This window comes from Schistocerca americana, chromosome X (assembly GCF_021461395.2).
Source record: "Schistocerca americana isolate TAMUIC-IGC-003095 chromosome X, iqSchAmer2.1, whole genome shotgun sequence".
Taxonomy (NCBI): Eukaryota; Metazoa; Arthropoda; class Insecta; order Orthoptera; family Acrididae; genus Schistocerca; species Schistocerca americana.
In genome coordinates this window covers 843,637,569-843,662,731 of record NC_060130.1, presented here as the reverse complement: position 1 = coordinate 843,662,731, position 25,163 = coordinate 843,637,569, and positions in this window count along the sequence as shown.

Genomic DNA, 25,163 nt, shown 5'->3' with positions numbered 1-25,163 from the left:
CACACACATCCATGCCCGTGGCAGGATTCGAACCTGCGACCGTAGCGGTCGCTCGGCTCCAGACTGTAGCGCCTAGAACCGCACGGCCACTCCGGCCGGCGGTGGAGGTTCGTGTCCTCCCTCGGGCATGGGTATGTGTGTTTGTCCTTAGGATAATTTAGAGACTGATGACCTTAGCAGTTAAGTCCCATAAGATTTCACAACCATTTGTTTGAACGTCCTAACGCACACCGTTCAGAAGTTATAATGATTTTATTTCATATAGTTCAACAATTGTCACCCTGTATATTAGCTCCGAGTAGAAGAAAGCTGAAACTAAAAATACTAAAGTATGAAACAGCGGATTTCGTAATTAATTAAAATGGAAGATCATGTGACGATGCAACGCTGCAATAGCTATGGGTTTCTAATGCTGAGATGTAAGGAAGCTGTGATGGTTGGAGGACTTCTTCTGTTGCTTGATGACCAGCTCTGCATTAAAAAGTGAGTGGAATGCGAGTATGGAACGGAAAAACGAGATGGTATATAGGTGGGAAGTTGATTTAAGAGTGTGCGTTCGAGAAGCGAAATTTTTAAGTAAGTAGGGGCTTTGCTTATTGTGAGAAATGAGTGCAGAAAGATGGAGGACGATGCGCAGAATGGGCTGTGATTGGCATCAGGCAGTTGTGTCTAAATGTGAGGAAGTGAAATGGGAGCACTTCTGTATCTGGAGGTGGCAATAACGGGAAACACGGAACGGGTGGCAAGTGCGATTTAATGAAGGGTATTCAGTCGCTTGAATGTGTAGATACTTCAAAGGACGTCTGTGACAAAACCAATTATCTGTGATGAATATTTCACTCTGCAGTGGAGTGTGCATTGTTCTGAAACTTTCCAGTACATTGAAACTGTGCGGTGGTAGGCCTCAAACAACAAACCTTTCATCCAGGAGTGCTAGGCCAGCCATGTATGCAGGAAAACGTCTGTGCTGTTTTGAACCTGGGAGAGGTACCGGAAGACGTAAAGCTGTGAAGACGAGTCGTCAGTCGTACGTGGAAAGCTCAGTCGGCCAACAGCACTGCCTGCCAAAGCCAAGCTTCTGTGCTTAAGTCCCAGTCAGGCACACAGTTTTAATCTGCCAGGAAGTCTCAAAAGGGATTACGCTGTAAGCTTAAAAGTGCCTGGGCACCCCTACCTAATGTTCATTTAACGAGTAGATGGCATGAGAGGGAGCTCCAACATTATAAGAAGAAATGGGGAGTATTGTGTTGTCAGCAATCAGTAACAGCAGAAGTGGTTCGAATGTGAACTAGTCACAGGAAGTCACCTTTGTAACAGATCCACAGAGGACATTTCAACCGTTCTAAAGCAGCCCAAGACGACTGTTTGTGATGTAGCTGTAAAGTGGAAACATGAAGGAACAAACACAGCTAAAACATGACGAGGCTGATGTCATGTACTGACGGACAGGGAACTTCGAGCTTTACGGAGAGTGGTTGTAAAAAATCGTACGAAATAAGTCGAAGAAATCACTTGTGAATTGCAAAGTTCTACCAGCACTCCAGATACGAGCGTTGCCCAGAAAGTAATGCACTGCATTTTTTCTTCAGCAATTCTTTATTGAACATAATGAGAATTACACAGACGAAAGAATGGTGTTTTATCTACACACCCCATTTTTCCACGTAATCTCCATCCCGTTCTATGGCCTTCCTCCAGCGTGAAACAAGAGCGTGTATGCCCTGTTGGTGTCAATCCTTGTCCGCCAGCGCTTCACTCTGTGAATCACCTCCTCCTCGTCCTCAAAACGCCTTCCACGAATGGCATCATTTAATGGCCCAAACGAGTGGAAGTCCTAGGGGGCTAGGTCAGGGCCGTCAGGTGTGACAGCCGTGGACGCTCTCCCCAACCGCTGCCACTCGTGGAGATCGCCGAACCGCCTTCTGATGACCTCACCCTCCGTGCCCAGCGATTAACTATACTTCTGTCAACAGCAGATGATCTACAGACTTCGCAAAAGCGTTTGTGAATATTCCCCACAGTTTCTATCTCTGCAGTGAGAAATTCAATGACGACACACTGCTTGTAACGTACATAACCTACAGACGCCATTTTGAAGGAAGGGACGGAAACTTGGCGCGCTCATTCAGGAGACTTCAAATAATACTTACGTAACGTTTCGTACCATTGTTTTCGGCTGAGAAAAAAATGCGGTGCATTACTTTCTGGTCAACCCTTGTAGAACAATGACTGTGCGTAAGGGGTTAAAAAGAATGGCGGTCAACTGTCGAACAGCTCCTCATAATTGCTGTAATGAATGCTAAGTCAGACTGCGGTGGTGTAAACAACGACTCCGGCGAACAATGGATGACTGGAAACGAGTGATTTGTAGTTACGAATCACGCATTTCCCTGTCGCAATATGATGGGAGGGTTTGGGCTCGGCAAATACCTGGAGCACGTTATCAGCCATCATGCGTCCACATTGAGATGCAGAGAAGGGAGCGTTACTGTATAAGTGTGTTTTTCCTGGGTAGGGGGTAGGCCTATTATTGTACTTAAGAAAACGCTAAATGCGGAAGGATGTGAACACATTTTACATAATTGTGTATGCGACAGTAGAGGAACTGTTCGGAGGTGGTGACTGTTTCTGTCAGCATGAGAACGCCCCTGCCATAAAGCAGCATCTGTGAAGCAATGGTATGTTGACAACAACATTTCTGAACTAGACTTGCCTGTCCAGAGTCCCGACCTAAAACCAATGCAACGCTTTTGCCATGAGTTAGACAGTCGACTTCACTTCAGACCCCTGCGTCCAACATCACTCCCTTCTGTGGTTTCGCCTCTTTGCAGAGAATGGGTGTTGTTTCTCCACAGATGTGCAGACACCTCTTTTACAGTGTCCCCAGCGTAGTTCAAATAGTCGTAAGTGCGAAGGGTGGACACACCCGATATTAATGTCCACTTTTGGGCTTCGGGATACTTTTGTTCAGATACTGTATATCTTATGTGGTGGGAGCAGGGCATAGAGAATTTTTGGGTTGACTGTTGTATTCATAGGGCAGATGTAGGCAATATAGATTTAGTTGGATCATGTTTAGCCTTACATTTATGGAAGTAGGCTCAGTGGGATAGGTCGCATGTATTAAATACGGACGGGGAGTGTCTGTTGAAATGGTGTTTCGGGCAATAATAGGCTCTGGAATAGAGAGAAACAGTAAAATTCCAGCGACACAGTGGGTTTCAGTAGAAGAGTACTGGGCACGTCGACAAGGTCGCATTTGTGGGCGAGTGAAGCGCTAACTTCTCCTGCCGTCCTTGCTGCAGCCTCAGCCACTTGCGCCTCTGAAAGTCGTAATATGATCTGTTCCATGAGGTAACAGCGCACTCTGAAAATTGAACGAAATTAGAAATAACCGTACTAACTAACGATACGTTGTACAATACTTGCCAGCATCCTATCATAAACTGTAACAGGTACAATATTTCATGTATAACAAAAACCTTTTAACTCTCTACTAATTTTTGGTCCAAAGTATTAAGACGGGATTTGGGAATTGAGAAGCAACAAAAAGATGTATGAAGAAACTAATAATGAAATAGACAGAATGAAAAACAGAAGGGTTACATTTTACAGCCACTTAAAAAGAACGTGTAACAAGGGGCTGATAATCCCGCCCGGTTAGTCGTGCGGTCAAACGCACTGCTTTCCGGGCGGGAAGACATGCCGGTCCCCGGCACGGATCTGCCCGGCGGATTAGTGTCGAGGTCCGGTGTGCCGGCCAGTCTGTGGATGGTTTTTAAGGCGGTTTTCCATCTGCCTCAGCGAATGCGGGCTGGTTCCCTTTATTCCGCCTCAGCCACACTATGTCGGCGATTGCTGCGCAAACACTTTCTCCACGTACACGTACACCATAATTACTCTACCACGCAAACATTGGGGTTACACTCATCAGGTGTGAGACGTTCCCGAGGGAGTCCACTTGGGGCCGAACCGCACAACAACCCTGGGTTCGGTGTGGGGCGGCGGTGCGGTGAGTGGACTGCTGTAGCCTGTTGTGGGATTGTGGACCACTGAGGGCTACCGCGGGGACGAAGCCTCTCCGTCGTTTCTAGGTCCCCAGTTCCATACAATACAATAAAAGTAGGTGATAACAAAATACTTTATTTTCTTTGACAAAACTCCACAAACCCACATTTCATGGCTTACAGAAACTGTTAAGATCGTCAGGAGTGGGAAAACAGACAAAAACATAGAAAACAGACATGAATCCAGGGAAAAGGCAAAAAGTCCAAGGTTTTCAGAAGACAATACTAAAGAAGACGGGAGGGACAGGGACAGAAGAAAGAAAATAATAACAGACAGCAGAAACTAAGGAGTTTTTGAATAAGGGAAAAGAAAGGAAAAGAATATGATATCATAAACCAGCTGTTTCACGTAGTCCTGAGGTGGCCACATACGAATAATAATACTAATAATCAAAGGTTTTCCATAGATGGCCCTAGTATGAGTAGCTTCACTCCGAGGAACATTTTTGGACCCTTTTGACGCCACCATATGTATCTAACATAATTAGAGGAGTACAAGGCCCGTGAACTTGTAGAAGGTGGGAAGCCGTCAGTGCGAAGAAATGAGAGTACACGGCTGGATACTTCGGATTTTTGTTGTTGCTGTTCACTTTTGGTAGGAGACGAAAATGTCACCCGACAGTTCGATCGGAAGTGCAGAGCGTGGCCACAGACGTCTGTTGAAAGTCGTCCTACAAGGTCGGCTGACGTGTCCAGAAATACTGTGTTGAATTTACGGGTGCCCTTGGCGGAGTGGCGAAGCTGACGCGATCGTTCCTCTCTACGGTGATGGCTCCACGTACATGGCTCTCTGAGATGCAAGACTGGCTTTTCCTTTGTAAAGTAACTACGGCCCTGCTAAGACAACTGCGTTTTAATCAGTTTGGGAAACTAGTAGACATAGATCAGTTCTGTATACATACGAAATAATCATTACAGCGAATGTGATGGAGTAACAACAGGAGACGTAAATCATATTTTCTTCGCTGTAGGCTATATGCAAACTATAAAATGAATTCTTAAAACAGTTCCATTACATCATCAAATATTGCCCACTGATTTTGCAATTCCCCTTTATCACAATAATATGCTAATTTTTTTAAATAATTATGAAATTTTTGAATAATTGTAGCCTTACCGTATACAGCCCCAGAAAACTCCTAAAACACTGTCAGATGGCTGTACGGGGTGCAGGCTCAAATCGAAAAAGAACAGAGATAGAAAGTAATTCACTGCAGCTACCTTGCAGCACAAATAGCTGTATTAATGATTAACGAAAACAGCTCCACAGCTGATTGTCTCTAATATTAATGATTGATGAAAATCACCACAGCTTTATTAATACATATTTATTGTTATAAACAACTTTCTGAGGAGGGCAACCACAGCTCAGAGACATTGTAAGTAACAAAAAAAAACCATGAATAATCCATTAAGCACCTTCATACAGCTATGCGGATTTTGGAAACACCTCACCATTCTTGAATTTTTTGATTGTTATAATTTTTATAATAGTTTAAATGCTATTGAGTGTTGAGTGTTTTTTATTATTATTAGCTTTTATTATGTCACGATCGGATTCATTCTCTTAGAACATCATCAGGTTGCCAAGGTGTGCCAGTATCACGCATAAATCGGTAACGAGACAATGTTCTAAAATAACTATACCGGTGGTGAAGCAGTAAAGGTGTATTAATACAGCTGCAGTGTTTTTCATTAATCGTTAGTGTTAGTGACAACAAGCTTCGGAGCTCAGCATGATAAAGATTATTTTCAACAGTAATACTCAATTCTTTCACGAATTATCGCGTACTGTGCGTGCGGTGAAGATAGACGTCTGCTTGCTACATGATTGTCCCTTAAAATAAGAATTTTACTGTTCGAACATGACGACGGCCTTTGTGTGAACGAGTCGCGAAGTGGTACAGAAGCACATCCAGGCAGAATTATTCTGCTATGCTGAAGAAGAGTCATTAATCGAATTGTAATGTACAAATTTGTGGCAATAATTGTCTCTTTTGCGTCTGCAGTAAGAAAATGAGAGGCTGCACTCGTGCTCCCGGAGAAAAGACGCAGTCTAAGACTGTGTATACTAGAGGAAGTCGTAAGGATTGATGAGCGTCTGCGAGCGCGCGTACCTTATACTTGTGTAGAACCGAAATCTGAGGGTCTATGTAGAGCGACAACTTGTTTATTAAGGTTCTTGAATACTTATCTTGAATTTTATTGTGAGACTAAATTAAGATGATGCGTGTGTGGAATATTCCTTAGTCCTTTCTGCCATTCCTGACTGACAAGAGTATTTATCTCCCAGTGCCCCACAGCACTGGCATTATTTCCACATCACAGTTTGTAAAGGTCGGCGATATCTTGCAGACAAATCATATAAAACAGGTGCGAAATTCGCCATTTCATTGTGCGTCGCCAATCCGAAGGCTTCAGAGCCGTGCTAGTACTAGTTATTCAATGAGCCACCCCTGCCGTGGCTGTCCTTTTCGTCTGTAAGCCACACAATAACGTTTGTGGAAGTTGCATGCAACCGAAACGACATTTATTCGACAGGTTAGGTACATGAAAATACACAAATAATTAATATTTTTGAACGATAGCGTGACAAAAAGCGTCGTTCTTCATGAATTTTCTGTATCTCTTCTATTAATCAGACCTGGTAGGGGTCTCAAACTGATGGACAATAGTCAAGAATCCCAACGAGAGTTTTATAAGTGACTTTCTTCGTGGATGAAGTAAATTTCGTGAAGATTCTTCCAACTCGTTAAGATTTTCCAACTAGCTGCTCATTCCAATTTTCGTCTTTAAGTATGGTTACTGAAAGGTATTTTACGGTTATTACTGTATCCAGTCATTTATCACATGTAGTGTGATAGAATATCCAATTTATGTGCAAAACATATCAATTATTTACGTTCAGCCTCCATTTCCAGTCCCTGCACCTACCCTCTGTTGGTCTTGTTGCATTTCACCACTGTCTTCTGGCTATGTTACTGTTACCAAAAGACTGTATCGAAATATGTATTTCTCAGTGTAGTTCAACATGATCCACCGAACAGAAAACTTATAGTCGACTATTACCCTTCTTTTCACTGTCTTTAGTGGAAATATATTTTTAGAGTCTGCGAAGGCTAGTTTTGATCTTTGTAAAGTGGATGAAACATGGTGTTCCCCTTCCGAACTATGTATGTACTTTAAAATTAAGTAGGGAACACTTTCTTACTGTTCTGTTGCAATTCGGTTATCGGGAGATGAGAGAAGATTCAATCTTTGCGCAATATCTCTGAACATAAAACCAACAGTACCGTGAAGGTTTACACATAGTTACGAAAAGTAGAAAGACAAACCTACTGGGAATCGGTAACATGTGACACAAAATCCCAGCTTACTTTTAAATGACCAAATTCAGTTTCCTTTTTCCTTTATGTTAAATTAAGTTCCAGTTAAACAAATATTAGATTACAACTGTAAAATGAAATTTACGTTTCCTCTGTTGTTAATTGCATCGATATCCACGTTAAAACTTTAGTTTTCATGTTTAGTTAAATGTAACTATTTCTGCCTGACATAAAAACGTAATACACTTTCCTTTGTAAACACTTCATACGTGTCCAGTTTTTTGTATATCATGTACCCTGTGTGTAAGTAATATCCGCGTAAAAAGCACGTTTTTTTATCTGTGTTTATGGCATTCAGTCGCCTTCTGAAGATGGACGAAGAAGCCGAAACCCGTTTCGTGGTCAAATAAATAATATTTTGTAGTACAGTAGCAATGCGTTTCATGTTTAATATAGTTGTTGTTTTCTGACGGAAAATTCAGTTATAATGTTCTTTAATTTGTTGTTTTCTGTTGACAGTGGGACCTTGGAAGATACCACCATATATTTCAGAGAAAATAACAAGGGTATAGAAGGAAGGATGTCAGACAGAAAGAGAAGACCTGACAGTTGAATTTCAATAACCTTACAGCAACGCTTATCGGGATGCAAAATGTTTTCAAGGTTGGTCGGACATTAAGGAGAATGCCTATTTTAGCAACTACCGTATGGACATAGCGCTGTGTTAGTAAGAGGCGGCAAAAGGATAAGTTGACAACGGCGACCGCATTTGTCGGGCTTCGCGCAAATGTCACTCGGTGTCTCGACTTTTTCCCAGAGCCGAGAACCGCACTGAAACCAGGAATTTTCAAGGCCAGAACCATTACTCGGTGGCTCCGTACACAAGCAATTAGCGATTTTTCCTAGTATGATGGGCACACACGAACGATCGACCTAGGAATGCGACGCCATACCAGCACAGCCGAGGAACCTGAGAAGACGACGGGACCAAGGTGATGGCTCCCACGCTGGTTTTTCTGCGTTTCGTAACTGACACGTTTCACCCCAATCACAAATACGTTTACAATCCAAGTTTATGCCTTTCTGTACCGATGTAGGAAGCTCTATTGTGTGTTACCCATCTGCCTAAAGTAACAATACACGAATAAATTGTTATATGACGCAGGGGCAACCACCTTCCTCCGAATTTCGTCAACACGCTGCTCTTAATAAGTGTCTCCCTCTCCCTTCACCATGCCATCGTACGAGTATTGCGTTGCTCACTAGGAAAAGCAGAACCTCTTAAAAAGTAAACTAGAAATAAATTCTATAAATAACAGCCTCTGAAGCTTCTGCAAGGAGCATTATTTTAGTATCGGAAAGCTTAACGGGATCAGAGACTCCGAAGTTCTGCTCTAAACAAGAGGTAATAACGTTGTTCTGCAGACAATTTTACCGGATCGTATTAACACAGCTGGAAACGAGAATAAAAATAATAATCTTATTAATCAGTTGTGTCTAAGACAGACGCGTAGACCCAAGAAAATTATCCTCAGATTCACAGAAAATTGTTCGAAATTTTAAGAAATCGTGGTCACTCCTATTCTTCCGTACTCTGCTTTTGCACCTACAGTCCTTAAGAATCATACTACGCCGTGTAGAAATATGGAAACCAATATTTCTTAAGATACTACTTAAGGTATGCATTTTATACCCCATGTTTACCAAACATTTTTTCTTGGTTTGGTCCATACTACCAACTCTGAAAGTTTCCTGCCCCACAGTGTTAGCAGCCACAATACCGGAACATGTATTGCACTATCAGAGTTATCAGAACCGTTTTCGCTTCTCCATCATTCCTCAAAGTTGCAACATCGGCACGGAATCACCCTGTGTATTAGCAATATGCCATTTCGGCACTTTTCTGCTTGTTACATAACAAATAAAAGTATATTCGTACTCGTCTGTTATTCGGCAACGCACCGTGAGTTGTGTACACTTTATTCTTTTATGCCGACGTCCTTGGAATCATACTCCGTGTCGGTCATCTCTATATTGCAGTCCGAAGGAAGACTAGTCACTTTAAATCAGACTGACAAAAGGTGTTTTGATTAGGTGCACTTTACAGATCTGTAGTTTATAGCTTAGAGAATCAAAATGTCAGATAGATCTTGCTCGGAGGCGGAGGGTTCGGGTGCAACCTCGAGAATTGATGTGGTTTTTAAATGTACCTTTAGTGTGCGTTTCGTAGCATTATACGAGACTGGAATAATACAGAATTGTGATGGTGGGTCAATGAACCCTTTGCCAGGCACTTAAATGTGATTTGCAGAGTATCCATGTAGATGTATATTTACGTAAGTTTCTTAATTACCTGTGTGGAATTTATTCTTACATTCTTTAAAAGTCTTTTAGTTCTTCAATGCTTTACTGGACATAAATAATGCAAAAATCACTCCGTATCACTTGAGGATAAATGCATTTCCACTTTCCTGTGGTACGGATAATCAACAACAGAATACTTAAACTGAGTGGTCGGATATTCGTGATAAGAGCAGAAAGTACTGGATCATCATTTCCTCAAAAAAAAAAGAAGGTGGATTTCAGTTATGTAGAGATAAACTAACAGTAGTAACCGTCTTCGTAAGATGTGACGATCTACATGATAAGGAAACAGAGGAGATGTAAACTGTAGGACATTATCGAAAAATTCGGAAGATCTGTGGTTGATGCTATTTTTTACTTTGTTATAAGATATTCGGTGAGGTTTTGCAATATTTTTGTCCATATTGGCATATGTGAGGCTTATGTGTAGAGATCGAGTAAAAGGCCGTGAACACTATTCTGATTAACGAATGGTGATCTGTAAATACTTTGGAAATCATAGAACCATACACAGCGTGCAAGGAAATCCCCGAAACCAGATTTGATGTCCTGAAGTGTGAAATAAAGCTGTATTGATACAGATGGATAGATTAAAGAGAAAACGAGACGACAGAGTTACATTGATCGCTGTAGCTGATACTAAAAAACAAAAGTTACGCCGAACGTCATATTTAAGTAACAAAGTGATAGGAAGATGAAGTCGCTGGATCCGAAAATTTGGAAATTTGTGATAAAGACTGTGGGACCAAACTGCAGAGATCATCGGTCCCTAGGCTTACGCACTACTAAAGCTAACTTAAACTAACTTACGCTAAGGCAAGACACGCACCCATGCCCAAGGGGGGACTCGAATGTCCGACAGGGGGGGGGGGGGGGGTGAGGGAGCCGCGTAAACCATGACAAAACGCCCAAGACCGCACGGCTACTCCGGCCGACGCTGGATCCGACCTTGGAAATGTAACAGTGAACGGTAATCGCTGTCACTACAATCGGATGTTGAAGTCAGAATGTCTATGATGTAAATGTGGTGGGGAACACTAACCAAAGACTGCGTTTTATTGGGAGGACACTTCGAAAATGTAACAGATCTACTAGACAGACTGCCTACACTATACTTGTCCGTCCTCTTTTAGACTACTGCTGCGTCGTGTGGGATCCTTACTAGATAGAACTGACGGAGTACGTCTAAAAAGTCCAAAGAAGGACAGCAGGTTTCGTATTATCGTGAAATAGGAGAGAGAGTGTCACTGAAATGATACAGGATTTCGGATGAACACATTAAAACAAAGGCGTTTTCTTTGCGGAGAAATCTTCTCACAAAATTCCAAGCACCAGCTTTCTCCTCCGAATCCGAAAATATTTTGTTGACGCCGACCTACATAGGAAGAAACGATCACCATGATAAAATAAGGGAAATCAGAGCTCCCACGGAAATGTATAGATGTTCGTTCTTCCCACGCGCTATTGTGGAGGTGGTTCGATGAACCCTCTGCCAGGCACTTAAATGTGATTTGCAGAGTACCCATGTTGATGTTGATGTAGATATAGACCGCTCACGATTAACCCAAATTTACCAATAAATAAAAATAACAACACGCCGTATGTAGTCGCATGAATTTTCAGACGTTCACATCAATCAGGACCTGGGTTGGACGAGTTAGACGATCGTCGTAATCACTATAATTTCCTATGAGGTGGTAGAAATTATATTAAAGTGTATGGCACAGGAATTCTTCATATATCAATACTCACTGTTGAACTTAAGAGCCTGCTATAGAAATATTTAACAAAGCAATTTTCATTACTAAAATCGTGATTGTCACAAGTTGCCAGACGTTTGACCAGTATTTACAATGTCCTTATGTAAATGGCTCCTTCGTACGTCACACTAAGCTGAGATAGGAAGTTTTGCCACTGATACTTCGTCATTGTATCTTGTTCTGCAAACAATATTTCTCGCCAATCTAATACAATGCTAACATTAATTACTGAATCACCGCAATTCGTATTACGGGGAATGCAGTTGGTAGATTTATAGCCACGTGATTGTAAGTGGGTTAGTACTCTGAATGAGACTTCCTCCAAGTCCAAGTGTTTTTTATGCTAGCCTATTATACCGAAAATTATTTCCCGGTAAACGTTAGTCAGCACGGAAAATAGTATTTAATTTGTCGAAAGTACAAGCCTTTAAGTGTGTCTACGCTGATCTCATTTTTAGGAAATCAGAGTTAAAACACTACTCAACACGAAAACTAGTAAAGGCGCACTGCAAACCACATTTCACAATACCAATTGATACAGTAATACTGAATGCAACGCGGAATATTGGCATGAACTTCTCCATTTGTTTAGAAGCTAGTGTAGGATACCTGAAGGTAGAATATAGACGTTTCTGGAAAATTTATTCCAATCGAAATGGACAGTTATTTTAAACAGTACACAGTGCTACCAGAAATATTCTACTTTCAGCGAATAGTGATTTCTGGCTACAGAGATAATTTTTAGAATTACTATAGTGATAAACTAACTTAACTCCATAACTGATAAGGGAATTGCTTTAACATTTATACTGTGCAGATACTGTCGGGGCTGTATGCGAGATGTTTAGGCGTCACAAAATATTTCAAGAAAGTTGGAAATTCAAAATGAATTCCACTGAGGAACTTTCTACAGTTCAGAAGTGAACGTGTCATAGAGAAGTATGAAGTGAACCCTAACGGTGCGGCCAAGTGTTTTGGCCATTCTGTACAGCCTTTGAGGTCTGATTTGTAGTTTAAGGTCCACAGAAGTATTTTTAAAGAGGCCAGTTGGATTTACCTGTCACCATGTAGATGGGAAATGATAAAGTGCTGTAATAGAAAGAGACTAAAGAACATGCAGACATTCTGCCTACATATTTCTTCAATACTCGCTTTCAAGTCAATAACAGTCCGACTCATTTACTTGAATAATATTGATTTACGAGGCTGTATGCTAGCTCGTTCATAAATTTGCTACTCCGATGATGTTTGCTAGGCTTTTTGGTAACCTTTGGTTAATGTATTCTGGGATTAACATTTTATAAAATTAATTTTGTGGTTCCCATTATTTCACAGACAGTGTTACTTACCACATGAGAGAGACCTTGGAAAAGGAACTTCTCTTGGTCATGGTAAAACACTCGTTTCAGGTATTACTTTGAGTGAGTGCAGTCCACGACGAGAAGCAAAACTCGGCGAAGTAATGAGACTCTACAAGTAGCGTTTTCCTTATCACATAGCCGGCTGGTGTGGCCGAGCGGTTCTAGGAGCTTCAGTTTGGAACGTCGCGACCGCTACGGTCGCAGGTTCGAATCCTGCCTGGGGCATGGATGTGTGTGATGTCCTTAGGTTAGTCGGGTTTAAGTAGTTCTAAGTTCTAGGGAACTGATGACCTCAGGTGTTAAGACCCATAGTGCTCACAGCCATTTCAACGATTTTTGAACCTTATCACATAGCCATCGTGGTCGATGGATTGGGTTTTAACGTCCCTTCTGCGACAAGATGATTAGAAACGGAGCACAAGCTCGGACTAGACAGAGATGGTGTCCTTTTCAAAGCAGCCATTCGGGCATTTACGTTAAGCAGTTTAGGGAAATAATGGGAAACCTAAATCTTGGTGCTTTGATGGTGGATTGAACTCTGGTCTTCGTGGATGTGAGTCCAGTGTCCTGCCACAGCACTGCCACAATCCGTTCCATTGTTATAATGCGTGCCTTAGCACTCCGTGTGAACAATAAAATAGCCACATTAACTACACTTCTAAATATTTGCAGACTATACTAAAAAGACTCATTTATATAAAAATTACAGTTCATTGCCCAACTAATCTTATATGCTAGCTTCATTCATCTCCATTTGTTTATAGTCGGGAGTGATTCCACTAAAAATGCAACATATCCACCATTGTCTAAATCGTTGTGCAGGACGGAATACTATTTAAATGTTAAATTATTTTCAATAATCGCATTGTTCATTCTGAGATAAGGGTGTGTAACTTAACTGTTTCATTTCATGTTATTAAAGTACTAGGCAACGAACATCGGAAACAACGCTAAGAAAGTGCAGCACGTGTGGATGAAGTTTGCTTTTACCGTTCTCAATCCTGTTGAGACTGTTGAGAAGAGTCAAATGTGTAGTGCATCATTTGGATAATTGCTAGTACTCGAGTAATGTATAGTGTATGAGTGTTGACTGAAAGAACAGCAAGGGTGATACTTGATTCCTGTACATTGTCTTTCCGTCTTTCATCAAGCTAGGGAGTCGACAACCTTAACGCCAACTCGAAAGATAACCAACAGTGTAACACGCTCTCACTCCATGAGACACTGTGGAGTTATTTGATATTTAATGTAAGGCCATAGTACAGTTAGCGACATCGCCTAAGGAGGGGTAACATATTTTCTGTTCTGCTCAAAACACCTGAAAAAAAGATGCAGAAAAGACAACTTGTCGAATTCATCGCCAACACTCGTCTCTTTACAGGGGCTCAGTGGTGAAAGATTTTCATGCATATGAAACGCTAACGTTGTCTAAGACTTCTGAAGTGGATGATTTAGGGGCCATTTCCATAAACCACGATGTTTCTGATTTTCTCTGTTTTCGTATTGGACAACATCTAACACCGAAACAACAACTCTATAACTAAATGAGTTGGTCCTTTGGAGAAATTCTGAGTACATTTTTCCCTTACTAAGGAGGAGTGATGTCGTTCTGCACAATTATACAGGATGCTTACGAATGGGTTAGCTTACTGCGCTGTTCCGTGCTGGTGAAAGGGAGGAACGACTTGGAACCTATCACTACCATTCGGAATCAATAACCGAGGAATGTGACGCAGTTGTCTTAACTGTTGTTCAAGTTGTCCCACGGCACTTTGTGGTTTCCCCCCCAAAAATGATCTCAGGTGAATATCAAAATGTGTCATTAAAGAGGCCACACTAGCTTAATTTTCCTGTCTTTCTAAACCTTAGCTACTATTTTATCTCTAGGGTAGGGGATGCTTATGACTCGTTAAACTGTAATATATCTCATTCTTTAACAGAGAAAGTGATAGGCAACTAAATTTGACGCTACAGAAACTGTAGAGGCTAATCCATGACACCAGTAGTGCTACAGGGAACCTATAGCTTGACATGAACTCGGAATCATGCACTATGGCTAGTGGATGTTAGAGACACGAGCAAAAACATTGGGAAGGAGGAGAAAGTCTCCACAGCGTTATCAACTCTCTAAACATCGGTCTTGAGACTGCAATTCTTCAATCAGCTGGAAGTAACTTTCATGAAGATTTGCCATAAAATGAGCATCAAATACTTTGTTGCACAATAAATGCAACGATTGCAGGTGTACAGATTTCAACTGTTTCACCATGAGATGACAGCAGAATAATTTTGTTCTCTTTCCACGTTCCGTCGCGCTATCGGTGATTATCACGGTGGCCTGCACATCTGCGGATGCTTCATCCTCTACCTAAGACGTACTTCGAAACGAGCCACAGAGAGGCGTGTACTTTGTACACCATTTTCCAGGCCGTTAATGTCCTCTTTCAGAACTGTAGTCTTAACTTCCCTTCCAAACAGCTCTTAACGACACTAACTGGAGCCCTTTCCTCTTCTCTCACCAAGGATCCCAGGTGATCGAACCAGAGGCCTTCATCGAGTGAGATCCTTCACCGAGCGAGGTAGCCCTCTGATTAAAACACCGGACTCGAATGAGGGTGTACGGTGATTCAAAACGCCCGTCTCACTACACAGATTTGGATCTTCTGTGGTTACCCTAAATAGTGACAAATTCTTGGATGGTTCCTTTGAGACGGACACTTCCTAATTTTCCTTCGCAGTGACATAAGCAGGCCGCTCCTCTCGAGGTAGAATCTATTAGGTTATCTTGTATCCAATCAGTGGAGTTCAAAATGGCTCTGAGCACTATGGGACTCAACATCTGGGGTCATCAGTCCCCTAGAACTTAGAACTACTTAAAGCTAAATAACCTAAGGAAATCACACACGTCCATGCCCGAGGTAGCATTCGAACCTGCGACCGTAGCGGTCGCGCGGTTCCAGACTGTAGCCCCTAGAACTGCTCGGGAACACCGGCCGACTCAGTGGAGTAACTGCAAGGTAACAGTCGGGTAACTGTTGGCCAGGGCAAACTTCGACTAAACGACCCTCCCTCCATGCAACACCACTTTTTTAATTCTCAACGTTGATTAGTCCGTTTATTAGTTTACTGGCTACGCCCCGCAGTGTTACCCTTGGTTAAACAGTTACTTATAAATAAATGCTAATGCCGAAACTCACTATCCATGTGTATGCCCATCACAAAAAATATATCGTTAAAAATTAGCTCTAGGAGGTATTGCGGCGAGAGTCACTTGCGGCCCAGCAAACCGTGCGATATAAAACAAAGAAAAAAAAACACCAAATTTTGAAACGATGGGAGAAGCTGACAGAATACACGTCACGCACAACTCAGTCATTTACTTAAGGAAAAAAATTTCACACCAATTACAAAATATGCCAGGAAAAGAAGTAAACAGGTTTACAACTGTTTGCGACGCACCTAGCACGGAAAAGAACCTAATTGTCTTGGTGTGTATGGAGAGCACGATTCCGAGACTTCTTGTTCTCTGCGTATATGTAGAGATTTTAGGCTCTCGAGACACACGAGCAGTCAACATAGAGCAAATAAGCGTTTTAGGGTTCATTGCACAATATCTGTAGGTGCAACAACGTCATCCACTCTCATTATTGTGCCTGTTACCTGCTGATGTACTCGCATATCATAATGAAACCCAGCCCCGCTAAAAGCCCACCACGTTCTGCATGCAGTGGCACAACAACTCTGTGTCGCACAGTACTTGAACGACCCCCACATTGTTAGTCTTCAAGCGTCTCACACGCTGCAAGATACGCCTGACGCTCAGCGCTACACTGCAACGGCTTTTATGGAAGTGTGGATTAAACACTTGGAGGATTATATAAGCTTTGTATTAATTAGGTTTAATCGAATTATGCAATGCATATCACATTTTCAGTAATGCGATAAAGTTCAAAAATCAAAGATTAAATAGCTTTTTCTAAGAGGAATTAGTATTCTACATTTCGCGTTATATTCCACAAATCAATAAATATCTTGTACTACACACTTTGAAAAGTTGCCTGTGTGTTAATTCACGGTATAAGCTAATTCCATTCCAAATTTCTTGCAAATCCATCAAGCCTTTTCAGCGTGAAGCAGTAACACACATACACACAAACATTCGAATTTATATTATGGGATTGAAATCGACATAACTTAAGAATGAAATAAACGGATCAAATTTCGATCATTCCTTTTGTGTGCTTGCAACAATAAAGCGATTCATTTTTCAAATGGTTCAAATAGCTCTGAGCACTATGGGACTCAACATCTGAGGTCATCAGTCCCCTAACTAACCTAAGGACATCACACACATCCACGCCCTAGGCTGGATTCGAACCTGTGACCGTAGCAGTCACGCGGTTCCGGACTGAAGTGCCTAGAACCGCACGGCCACCGCGGCCGGCGATTCATTTTTCGCACACACATTGTGCTAAGGTCTTATGGGACCAAACAACTCAGGTCATCGGTCCCTAAGCCTACACACTACTTAATCTAACTTACGCTATGGAGAACATACACACACCCATGCCCGAGGGAGGACTCGAACCTCCGACGGGGGCAACCCCACGGACCGTGACAAGGCGCCTCAAAACGCGCGGATACCCCGCGCTGCTCATTTTTCATCACCTATCTTTGCAAAGCCTTTACATAAGAAATGCAAGACACAGAATATACTTCTCATACTTCTGTTGCGTTGGCCCAGTCGCCATAATGAGAATGGATCCGTCTAGTAGCGGAAAATGAGACACATCTCCGTACGAGGGAGAGGCAAGTGTTCTGGACCTATTGTTCAACACAGTCCAGTTCGGATCTTCTCAAGACTTCGTTTCACGTATTTCTACTCCCTTCCCATTTTGGATCTTTCTAAATCTATCCACTCTTCTTGTTCTGCTTTTACTTCTTCCTACTTCGTTCTCCATCTTGCTCTTCTCTCTTCACCTCCTTTTCCCTGCCCTCCAATCCTTTCCATTCGTCGTTCTGCTTCTGCTTCTTCACCCTCCTACTTCGCCATCCATCTTTCCCTTTTCTTTTCCTCCCCTCTTTTCCCTTGCCCTCCAATATTTTCCATTTTTCTTATTCCATTTGTTGTTCTGCTTCTATTTCTTCCCCTTCCTACTTCACCATCTTTCCCTTCTATTTTCCCATTCCTTTCCTCTGGCCTCCAATCTTCCTTTTCTGCTTCTTGTTCTGCATCCACTTCTTCCCCCTCCTACTTTGTCCTCCATCTTTCCCTTCTCTTTTCCCCTTCTTTTCCTCTGTCCTCCATTCTTTCCCATTCTTCTTCTTCCACTTCGAGTTCTGCTTGTACTTCTTACCCCTCCATGTCTCCCTTTCCTTCTCCCGTCCTTTCTCGTCGGTCGGAAAATGAGCCCGAACAGAACCTGCCCAGGGCACGCGAGTAGGTTTCCATACCTCAGTTACACCACTGTATCACAGTATACGACGACCCCAATGAACGATTAGTGAAGCCTCCGCATCTCAAACGTCACTCGTCATCGACGAAATCAATACTGATACAATCGTCACCGTTAACATCTCGAGGTACGACGTTAATGGCGAAGACCAGTGGGAGAGCGAGATGTGCAGGAAGTGCGGCAGTAAATAGTAGCGGCGAGCTGGAATCCGCGACGGCGCAAGAAGCTGACTGATTTGAGCGGAGACAAAGGAGCGGAGGCGATATGCGAGCGCCGACAGAGGCGGCGGCGGCGGCAACGGCCGCGTCGCCCGCGCTATTGATGGCGCGGCCGGGCTGCACGCCGCCCAATGCATTCTCCCGGCTGCAATGCGGCTCCGACAATGATGTACAACGCATTGTCGCTGGGCTCAGATTAATGTTTTGCGCGACGCCACAAAACACGGCTCGCCTCGTCTTAATACTATGTAGGCCGGGGGCTTGCGTGAAAACAATAGCAGCTGCATGCTGCGCCTTTGAAGGCGCCGCCGCAGGTATGCGAGGCCGCGGCCGGCCGCCGCCGCTTTTTGCCCGCCATTTCACTTTTATCACACGGCCCGCCGCCGCTGCCGCCGGCCGCCCGACGCACGCCCCGCTGCGGTTTCGCTGACCGTCTCCCCGGATATTGCTCTCACTTACCATTTCCGCAGTCAGCTGTTCGCCACTAGCTCGCCGGGCCCGCAGATTAATTATTTCTTCGAGGCGCCAATTCACTGACCCCATCGCACAACGACCGGTATTTCCATCGTCTTGAGTTTTGTTTTAATAGCATTAGACCGTGGTCTATGCCATGTCTAATGCGGGAGATATCGTGGGAGGCTATAAAGATCCAGACAGTGCTAGTAACGTGGGAGTTATTCCGTCTTTTGCAACTGTAACAGGTATTACGTGGCCAAACACTTTTCCCTTTATTTAAAGCATCATCAGCGGTCACTGTAACCAGTTTGGTTTTGTTTACAAATCGCTTTTAAGAGACCCTAAACAGTTAGGTTTATTAATATCTTCATTTTTTTATTATTTGTTTGTGTGAATACTCTTTCACAGAGCACGTTAAATCAGTTCTCGATGCATGCATTCTCATCCCTTTGCCCGCATTCGTTTCAAATATTTTGATCTGTGAAAATTACCGAACTATCAGTTTAATAAGCCACGGCTGCAAAATACTAACACGAATTCTTTACAGACGAATGGAAAAACTGGTAGAAGCCGACCTCGGGGAAGATCAGTCAGGATTCCGCAGAAATGTTGGAACACGTGAGGCAATACTCACCCTACGACTTATCTTAAAAAAATAGATTAAGGAAAGGCAAACCTACGTTTCTAGCATTTGTAGACTTGGAGAAAGCTTTTTATAATGTTGAGTGGAATACTCTCTTTCAAATTCTGAAGGTGGCAGGGGTAAAATACAGGGAGCGAAAGGCTATTTACAATTTGTACTGAAAACAAATCGCAGTTATAAGAGTCGAAGGGCATAAAAGGGAAGCAGTGGTTGGGAAGGGAGTGCGACAGGGTTGTAGCCTATCCCCGATGTCATTCAATCTGTATATTGAGCAAGCAGTAAAGGAAACAAAAGAAAAATACAGAGTAGGTATCAAAATCCATGGAGAAGAAATAAAAACTTTGAGGTTCGCCGATGGCATTGTAATTCCATCAGAGACAGCAAAGGACCTGGAAGAGCAGTTGAAGGGAATGGACAATGTCTTGAAAGGATGATATAAGATGAACATCAACAAAAGCAAAACGAGGGTAATGGAATGTAGTCGAATTAAGTCGGGTGATGCTGAGGGAATTAGATTAGGAAATGAGACACTTTAAGTGATAAATAAGATTTGCTATTTGGGGAGCAAAATAACTGATGATGGTCGAAGTAGAGAGGATATAAAATGTAGACTGGCAATGGCAAGAAAAGCGTTTCTGAAGAAGAGAAATTTGTTAACATCGAGTTTAGATTTAAATGTCAGGAAGTCGTTTCTGAAAGTATTTGTATGGAGTGTAGCCATGTACGGAAGTGAAACGTGGACGATAAAGAGTTTAGAAAAGAAGAGAATAGAAGCTTTCGAAATGTGGTGCTACAGAATAATGTTGAAGATTAGATGGGTAGATCACATAACTAATGAGTAGGTATTGAATAGAATTGGAGAGAAGAGAAATTTGTGGCACAACTTGACTAGAAGATCGGATCGGTTGGTAGGGCATATTCTGAGGCATCAAGGGATCGCCAATTTAGTATTGGAGAACAGCGTGGAGGGTAAAAATCGTAGAGGGAGACCAAGGAATGAGTACACTAAACAGATTCAGAAAGATGTAGGTTGCAGTAGGTACTGGTAGATGAGGAAGCTTGCACAGGATGGAGCAGCATGGAGAGTTGCATCAAACCAGTCTCTGGACTGAAGACCACAACAACAACAACTGCTTCCGGAGCTGTTCGATATTATATGGCTGTTTTCTTTTTCTTTTTTGTTAGACCTTGAAGATCCATTTCCGGATGTTGGGCATAATAGATTTCTGTTACGTGTGTCCATTATGTTGAAGTTGGCTTCTCTAAGGTCATTTAATGTCTGTGTAAGCAGTTGTGGTTGTCCTTTCAGCTTCAAAATTTTACTAAAAATTTCCTTCTTCAGCCTTTCGTCATCGATTCTAGCCAAACGTAAGAAGAACGACACTCTTCTTTTGTACATGGTGTGTATTATGTTCTCTACATGTTCATTGGTTTCTTTGTTAGGTTGTCCTTGGACCAAGTTTGCTTGTAACCAGTCTTTTTTCTATTTTCGTGATTTTCTTTATGCCACCATTCCGCGCTACTTTTCGTGTTTCGATATTATACGCAGCCTCCGTTCTCATTACTGTTTTATTATGTTTGATTTTGTTGTCACACGATATAGTCTTCTTGCATATGTTTCTGGTGTTCTAGAATACAATGTTCGTACTATTTGCTCTTATCTCTATCTCTTCCTATGATGCACGTTTTCTGGCTCCTACAGTATTCTCAAGAGTTCTTCTTTACACATACACTTGTGTGCAGAAAAACGCTTGGAAATAATTTAGGAGCAGAAAAATCAGTTACAAAAACTGGAAGTAATTTTAAACATGAGAACTGCTCAGAATCTCGTGAAGCCTGTTTATAAAACTGTTACAGTGACAGCGGACGATTTAAATAAAACTAAACGTGTCTCATCCAGATAAGACTTTTTATCGGCGCAAAAGAGGAAATATTTCCCATTTTACTTTTAAAACAGCTACCGCGGAATAGAGGGCTCTAAAATAAAGCATGTATTCAGAGAGTAGTTACCAACTCAAGCCAGCTCAACACTAACAGTCGGGCTTTTTCTTGTTTAAGTTTCATACTGCTCTGAGTCTTTGTGCCTGTAATGATGTCCCCAACATTACGAGACTAAATGTTAGCCATAGAGACATGTCTTGGACCATGGCCTTCTTTCTATTTCTTCTTCTTCTTCTTTCTTCTTTTGTTCACATTCCGTAGATTGGTCAGTGGCAGTAATCTTCGTTCTCCATTTTTCTCTATCTTCCGCAAGTCTCTTGAGTTTCGAGTATGTGTCAATCGGCCCGATGTACAATAGTCTTTTGTCTTCATCGTCCACTCTTTTCAGGCATTTTTCCTTTGTTAATTTTACTTAGAAGGGGAAATATCTGTGGACGTGTCCAACGCACTGGTCCCTCTGTTCTTCGATAGAATTCCATAACGATCTCTTGCCTCCTGTGTTGCTGAAGACTTGTTTGTTGGTCATTCTCTATGTCAATGAAATCTTCAGGGCTCTTTTCCGTCTCCATGCCCCAAAAACCTGTTATCTTTTCCTTTCTGGCTCCCTTAATGTCCATATGAACGATTCATACAGTACAACGCTCAAAAGATCTTACATACTGTTTCCTGGCGTTCAAACAAATATTTTTCTTTACGAGTAGCTTCTTCTTATAGAATGATGTTGTAGTTTCTCCACTTCTGGTTTTAAACTCCCAGCAAAATCTGCCATCCTCTGTTCTGCCGCTACCCGGGTTCTTACAGCTGCTGACTTGCTTGAAACGTAGATTTCGTGCTATTCGAGCTTTGCCATGATCTAATGCCCATAAAAAAATCACAAAGAACCGGTGACCTGAACCATAATCGGAATATCCATACACTACACATACATCAACATCGTCAGCTATACGCCATCTACTACTGGATAACTTTTCTATCTGGAGTGGGGCATCGATTATCCGAATACTGATCAACCGAAACATCGGTTAACCGAAAGCGTTCTGGTCTACATATTTGTGTTCACGCCATTCAGAAGTCCTGTTGACCAACTTGTACCCTAACTTTCTGATCGAAGAATCATCGGGATTTGGCTAATGAGATCACGAAAATCACGAAACGTTCAGGAATGGCTGAAATGCGATGTTAATGACGAAGTAACTGCCGGTGACATCGACGACAAAATTAGCGAGGTTTAGCGGAAAAAAAAAAAAAAATAAACAGAGTCTCGTCACTGAAGCAAAAACAAATTTTGATCTTCTTTTCTTAAACTGTGAGCATACTTCAATGACCAAATTAGCCTTTTAAAATTAAGATAGACCGTCCGTTCTCTATGTTAGTTGTAAGACGTGTGATAAAAAATATATATGTAACCCTACCTATGCTTTTTGTTTCATATTTACGAGAAAATAAGGAATAAGGAGGTTCTTCGCAGAATCGTCGAGGAAAGGAATATATGGAAAAAAAAACAGACAAGAAGAAGGAACAGGATGGTAGGGCATGTGTAAAGATATCATGGAATAACTTCCATAGCACTAGAGGGAGCTGTAGAGGATAGCAGCTGTAGAGGAAGACAGAGATTCGAATACATCCAGCAAATAATTGATGATCTGAGATGAAAAGGTTGGCACAGGAGAGGAATTCGTGGCGGATCGCATCAAACCAGTCAGAAGGCTGATGACTCAAATGAAGAAAATTCTGTGACCATTGCTACGGTATGTTTTCGTAAATGATGACTTATCCTAAAAATCAGCTATCCAAACACTCTCAGTCCGCAGCCCTTTCGTATAAGCGATGCTTTACTGTTCCATATTACGGCCTCCAGCTGTGTGCATCCATGTTGCTTCCGCGTTTTCTGAAGGCACCTACCCTCCTTCCTTAGGTCACATTCCCGGTCTTTTCTGACCTGAATGCTCAGTAAGTACCACACTATATACCCAAAGGTCCTGGGTTTATTCCCGTGTAGGATCTACGACTTTTCAGTCCCTTATCACTCCTTAAACCTATGGCAATTATTTGAGTATGCTAAAATCCATAGTTTGGAGTTGACGCTAAACTATAGGTGTCCTTATAACCTCCTCAGTTGTGTGGTCTGTTGTCCGTAGTTGCCTTCCATTTACTGCAGATATCTGAATTCCTTTCACGCAGACTACTACAAACTGCGTATTTATTTCACCGTAGAGCGTTTAGTTTTAGAAGCAAATCAGAACTGTAAATATGTTTCTTTCCAGAACACTGACTATGTTTTGAACACATAAAACGAAACGCATACGTTAAAAAAAATACTCCTCTTTTTGTGGTTGCAGAGCCGAATTAAAGATATTTTCAATAACTCCCTATAACATTATAACTGATTCGGTAAGTCAGTTCAAGAGTCGGAGAGAGGCCAAAGCACGCCACCTTCAGTAGGACCACGTCTTATACAGCACTTTGGCGTTCTAACTACCCTTCTGGTTTCCATTTGCTTGGCTCCCCATTGTTTCATTTGCCATAAAGTTAGAATTGCATTTTACGCTCCAGGATGTTGCCTTATCCGTTTGCTTGTTTCCAGTTTCTCACATTAATTCCCGACATACATCTCTCCACTGATCGGTGAATAGTACTTAGGTTCTGAGTGACTTTCGCATTTAAAGTACATGTATCACTGCCGCAGGTCAAAACTAGCGACACACACTGAGTATAAACTTACACTTTTAGACAAGCTGAAAGCTTTGTTCTACTTTACCAAAACAACTCCAGGGCATTTTCATATTTTCCTCTCATGGTTTTCAACTATGCTAAATACAATACTTATCAAATACGTCTATGATATCGTTATTAATTTGAAATATTTCCGTTCTAACTTGATGGTTACGTTTTATTTTACTGTGTTGTAACTGAATTTCAGGCACACTTTCAACATGTTCTATTAAGGTCTTACAGTCGTTTATCTTTCTGTTTTTTACTTTATCCGCACCAGATGAAATTAGTAAAATGTCATCAGCATAAGGAAAAGGTTCAAATCTATTCAACAGACATCTATTCCACCTTTGTATTCCGAGTTTAAGGTTCCATAAGCTTCTCTCATTATTACAGAGGTTAGTTGATAGAGACTCTCTTTGTCTGACTCTTACTTCATTCCTAATATTTATCACGATCTTCGTAACCTCTAATGGAAACTGTATCACTTTTTCTGTACAAAATACATTAGGTGACCAAGTTCTTGTTTTCAACGTAAAGATTTTGTTGAAACTAAACCAAAGCTTTTTCAAAATCGATGGATCGCAGACCAAGTGGTAACCGTTACTCATTAATCCCTTCTATAAATTCAATAAATTCTATAAATTCTATAAATTCATAAATTGTAAATGGTTCACTGTAATGTATCCACTTCCGACACCAGCTTGTACTTTGCCTAATCAAAACGTTTCATTTTGGGGGCGTATCTTCTACATTAAGGAGAGGAGACCGACAGGTCACTGTCTTTTTCCTTTCTTGTGAAACAGAATAATTACAGTAACGATACAATTTTAGGGAACTGTCTTCTTTTGGAAACGTT